This window comes from Thermobia domestica, chromosome 8, assembly GCF_964235325.1.
Source record: "Thermobia domestica chromosome 8, izTheDome1.hap1.1, whole genome shotgun sequence".
NCBI lineage: Eukaryota > Metazoa > Arthropoda > Insecta > Zygentoma > Lepismatidae > Thermobia > Thermobia domestica.
Genome location: NC_137461.1, coordinates 250,576,174 through 250,582,173, shown reverse-complemented (window position 1 = coordinate 250,582,173; position 6,000 = coordinate 250,576,174).

Sequence of the window (6,000 nt, the reverse complement as noted above, 5' to 3'; positions counted from 1 at the left end):
TCTAGGTTCAGCTTTTCGATTTTCCTCACTGTGTCGGCATCGTGTGTGACTGACGGACGTCCAAGCCTTGGCTCATCTGTAAGGGACATGTGACCTGTTTGGAAATTCCTCTTTTAATTCATGACAGTGTCATAGGATGGTCAATCACCAACATACACGAGATTAATTTCATCATGAATTTGCCGGGCACTGTAACCCTTCAAATACAGAAACTTAATACGCAAGGAGCTTCTATCTTCTCAATTTTGCACCTTACTGATAACTAGCGCCATCTGTAAAGAAAGTAAAAACATACATGAATAATATTCACTAAATCACACATATAAGGTCTAAAGTCTACACAGAGCAAGTTACATCAAAAAACACTCAATAACTTCTGGGAAATAATTAAAATTTTCCGATACCCCCTCGTACATGTTTTGGTACATTTTGTCCCGAATTCAGTTTCTGGTGAAGTTCATTGAGAAAGACAGAAAAAATATGTAAAAGATCACCTGCGCCATCTTGGAATTTATTCTTTGATTCCAAGAATAGCAGAATTGCTACATGTAAATTATACTTTCATCCTGTAATGAATTTCTGTTTACAAGTAATATTTGATTTTGCTTTAAAATTAGATTCTCTATTACTATACTTTTGTTGAATCCTGAATGAAGAACATAAGTAAAACTTGTTATAGCATTGTGTCAATTAGTCGTATGTAAGAATCTAAACTACCAATAATGAGAACAATTATTCGTGTGTTAGTTCGCAGCATATTTCAAAATGAAACGCAAACGTCCCTTCTCATACATTTCTTGTATGTGCCACATGAATGCATCAATAAATAAACGTTTTGCTTAGAAAATTTTAATGATGATTAAGAACTTTACAGCATTTATGTAGCATAAAATTAACAATGGATTTGTTTACGGTTATAAAGTGATTTTCCCGAATAGTCTCTGTAAGGAATATATATATATATATATATATATATATATATATATATATATATATATACGGATCACAAAGCATTATTCTACAAGTCAAAATAAAGCCATACATATATTGTATACCTTTCAAGTCCTCGTCTGGAAACACAAATTACACTATGTGGCAACGTCGCAAATAAAGAACCATAGATTAGATGTACCAATCTATCAAATAGTTATATCGATTCTTTCCAGATAGTAGCTAAAGTCGATATTGATTGACACTAGCATGACTTACTAGTGTAGCAATTGATTCAACTGTTTATTGTATTCGTAGAGTAAAGCTAATGGCTCTAAGCTAATCTGCGACGTTGCCACATTGTGAAATTTTGATTCTCCATAGCGGCCAAAGGAAGCGGTGGGCATACCAATATATAACATTTTCACTTTGTCGAGAATACCGATGTCTGCTACACACGCTTCCTCAGTATAATGAGAGAAGCGAATTTACGACTGACAAGGCTTACGGACATTATGTGTTTGCTTCTGTTTCATAAATACATACGAAATTAAATGTGCTAACATGTAGTGGATGTCACCAGACCCCGTTCGGCCGAAACTCATTGGAGAAAAACGTGATATAGACTGCGTTCATGTTTCTACTATCTGAGGAAAATTTTAATGTGTTGTATCAAATTTATGTAAGTAATACAGACGATGCAAGTTTACAAAATATGGAAGCAGTGTTTACAATATTTCATTCAGTGTACTATATAATATTTCATTTTCATATCAATCAATCCTATGACTTCTTCCAGATATAAATACGCGAATCTGATAATTACCAAATACGGTGTTCCCACTTACTTGGCGAGCAAGAATTCCCTGACTTTTCCAGGTTTCCCAGCTCACGATTTACAAATTTCCAGATCTAAGTATAATGTCAAAATTACATTTTTCCTGAATAAGGCGTTCTTTATCTACTATGCATGTACATGTAAACAGGGTGTGCAGATAGAGAAGTCTTGCATAACAAACAAACTTACTTCATTCCCCTATCAAATAGCAGGGCAAGAAAAAAAAAAGAAAGAAAAAAAAACGAGCTACAATTCTCAAGTATTCAAGTTTCTCCAAGTGAACAAGAGAAACAAGAACAAAAGCAAGTGCAATTTTTGAATGATAACAGTGTTCACATTGATATCCGTTTGAGACTTGATAGAGCTTTGCACGTATAATAACGATCATAAACTTCTAGAACTCTGTTGCTAGGTCGTAATGCCTATAAAGGTGCACCAAACTGTGCACCAAACTATGGCGTCCAAACACCGAAACTGATTGTTTTATCTTTATTGTCAGTGAAAGCAGTGCTCTGAAACATTTTTCAAGTGAAAATATTAAACCATTTGTTCCAGTTGCAAGACTAGCCATCTCTTTCAGGCATTTATTATTATATGAAAAATGCCTGCTGTAGCGATATAAACGTTTAAAATAATGAGTTTTGGAAAGTAAAAGTCCATGCTTAAAACACACAGACTTTTCCAGGTTTTTCCCAGATTCTCATGAAATTCCCTGATTATTCCAGAATTTCTTACAAGTAAGCTGAATTCCATGACTTTTCCAGGTTTTCCAGGTCGGTAGGAATCCTAAAATATCTGCAAGAGTGCAAAATCCACCTATCTGCATATTGAGGTGTTTTGCGTGTATTTTTTCTTTGCAACGGACCTTTCGAGATTTGCACGTAGTTTTCTGCGATTACTGTTTTTCTCAATGCAACATGGTTACACAAAATGCGTTGCTTATCAAAGAAGTTCAAATGAGTGACCTTCCCAGACTTTTCTGAAGGTTTGGATTCTGGGTCGAAATAATGAAGCTAGGAACGTAGTTACCACACATAACAACTCTATGGAAGAAACGCAGAAATTCGGTTTACGTTCTAGGTGACATTTCCAATAACGACACATCTAAACCCAATTGCATTTCGATGGCTGACTTGGTCAAACGATCTAAGGCATTATACTGGCTATCGGAAGACTCTCGCGGATTTGGATCCCACTTAGGGCAGGGATAATACGTAACAGGGGTTCCCATCCCTCCAACAGCTTGGGCGCAAATATAACATTCTCCCGCCTCTCAAAATGTACCTTACTGTTTTCTAATTTCTATTCTCCAATTTGATTGTATAATTTTTAATTAAAAGTTATGCTCTCCTCCCCCCTAATATTCTCATGGCGTAACGTGCGCTACAAAATTCACCTGTGAGTATTCATGTTACGTATTATCCTTTTACCTATCATTAATTACTATTACTAATTTCTCATCGTCTTTTTAGCGTAAAGGGCAGAAACATGGGATATAAATACAACAAAATACAATATCGACTGCACTTGTCGTTATTGTGGAATTTCCTAGGTAGTAATTCTTCGGTCCTCTCGTAACATGGAGTCGATAGTATTAAGGTTACTATGTTTTGACACCATGTCCTATTGAAGGCATATCGCTTACAAAATTTCTTTTGTTTCTTGAAAACTCGTGAACATCAAAGAGCACTATCTATAAGGTCCTTTTATGTATGTTACCAGGCGGTCTTCTTCACTCTGAATCAAAATAAAATGGCTGCCTTTTACTCCTGCTTTATATCTACGTTAAGAACCATAGTGGACTACTTCACAAGCACATGCAAACAATTATAGACATATTACTATATCGCTACACGAATATACATTAGATTTTCTCCATCCATTTACTTTCTATAGAAGCAGTATGTATATTTACTGAAGATGTAAGAAAACTAAAACAAACGCTGCTGTTATCAGATTTAAGATTTGCTTTTTGCTTTTGTCCTGTCTCAAACCATAACACTGTTGTGTACAATCAATATATGAATACCGCTTACATTATATATATGCGCGCATGTTGCATCATAAACATTGAAATTTTACAAAATAAGATAAATAATAACTTTTTGATTAGTTACACAAAAGTTAATAAGAAAATTTGAATATAATAAAATATAAGCATCATATTACATAATTTCTCACGAAGATAATTTAGAATTTCTTTATTTAAATGACAAGTATAGCAGGGCAAATTAAACATAAGATAAAGTGAAAGGTTCATACAAAATAAAGTAATGAGTTTTATTTCAGTTAATCTCTTCCATCAAGCCAATGAGTTTTCCTACTATTACTCCGACACTGCTTGGCTAGTAATATTTAGGACAATGGTAGTATACAAAACAAATATAAATGCAGGTTCTGTCGGGTTGGATCAAATTTCGGTTGAAGTAATTCTGTTTCTTCTTTGATCTGTTCCAGCAATTTTCTTTTAATTGGGGCTGAAGCCTGTTCGGATTTCGGGGGGTTTGGATTATCCGGGAAATAATATTACGTACTTATTTCGTCATTGAATTTGCGGTAAAACAACGACTGAGGTTAGACAGGGTGGCCCAGTGGTCGAAAGGGCAGTGACCTTGACTGGCGGGTGTACACTCATGTCCAAAATGATTGTCGCATATCTATAACTGTCTTCTTGTAAGAATATAATTAGATAATGATTTTGAATAAGCATTAAGTCTAAAAATGTTAAAACCTTAAAAAAACTAAATTTGTGTGATTAAATCTTTTTTTTTTTTTCATTTTCCAGCTGTAGTTTTTTTTTTCTCCTGAGAACGTGTTCGGATTTGCCGGGTTTTCGGATTTGAGGGGTTGTACTGTATATATATATATATATATGGGTGATTCCACGAAAAAGGGAAATTTTCTGTCACGGGCATTTCTTCAAACTACTACTAGAAAGAATCACCTCATTTTTATTTTGTTTGGTAGTAACCGTCACAAAGTAGGTATGCCATGCATAACAGTTTGCAAATATAACACGAAACATACGTAAAAAAATAATTATTACCCAATTTCTCAACACCGTGGGCTGTCACAGACTACAGTTGACTGATTTTAATCAATAAATTACAACTAAAGTCGCAAATCAAACATCATTTAATGGTAATTAAATGCAAGAGAACACTTCAATGTTTCGGTTTTGTGGAAAGTAAACCTTTATAACGATTATTTTCGGAAGCTTGACTATGCTTCGTTTCTATCACCTCTATTTCGTCTCAACTCCATGGCAATAGAAAAAAATATCATTGCTCTCAACAGATAGCATGGTCGTCCACATTGGCAACACCCACAAGAAGACAAGGCAGACATGTTTGACTGAAGAACAGAAAAAGTTGCGTGCATGTGTTAAAAGCTATAGGAAAAATATTTTTGTGTGTGGAAAGCAGGTGCGTATATTAATTGATACTCAACACCATGGTATTTATTACTGAATGTATTTGTATGGTATATACCTTCTTTCCCTTGAGGAACCTACGCCTTAACGTAGAAAATTCATACACAATTACTCACATGTACTGGTTAAAAAGTGGGCCGGTAAAGATAAATTATATTCGATTTTCTCAACTCCATGTCCATCTGAAAACTAAGGAATCCACGGTGTTGAGACAAGTTCACGGAGTTGATAATCCTATAGTGTTTGTTATGCTCATGCTCTTCCAAATATTTGTTCTTTCAATATATTGATAGAAATAAAGCTCGTTTATGGTCTAGTGACTAGTATGCTCGCCTTTCGTGCGTGGTTCTGGGTTTGTTTCCCGGTGGAAGCTCAAAAATTAAAGGTATTTACTTCGCACAGTGAGGCAATTGAAAAACTCATTTGAGTAGAAATGTACTGAAACCTGATCGCGTAGACCATCGCAACGGTCGTAGGAGCCGACACGCTGACCACGTGTCATTCACACTCAAAGGCCGGCTGGTGGGTTCTAGCCCATTTAAGGAGTGTTTTGCGGAAGTTCAGATTTGGGGCTGTTAGGTAGCCGGAGGTAAAACTTCAGTCAAGTCAAGATGGATGGTATCTGTTTTTAACCTATTGACGTCTTAATCTTATGATCAGCTAATTGTTTTCGTTTCAGGGATTGTCGAAAAGTCTGAGGGCAATGTAGGGACAGTCAATTTTATGACGCGGATCGGGAGGAATTTCTCCTGGCCTACTAAACCTGACGTTTAAAAAGCGTTGAAAGTTGTCATTCTGT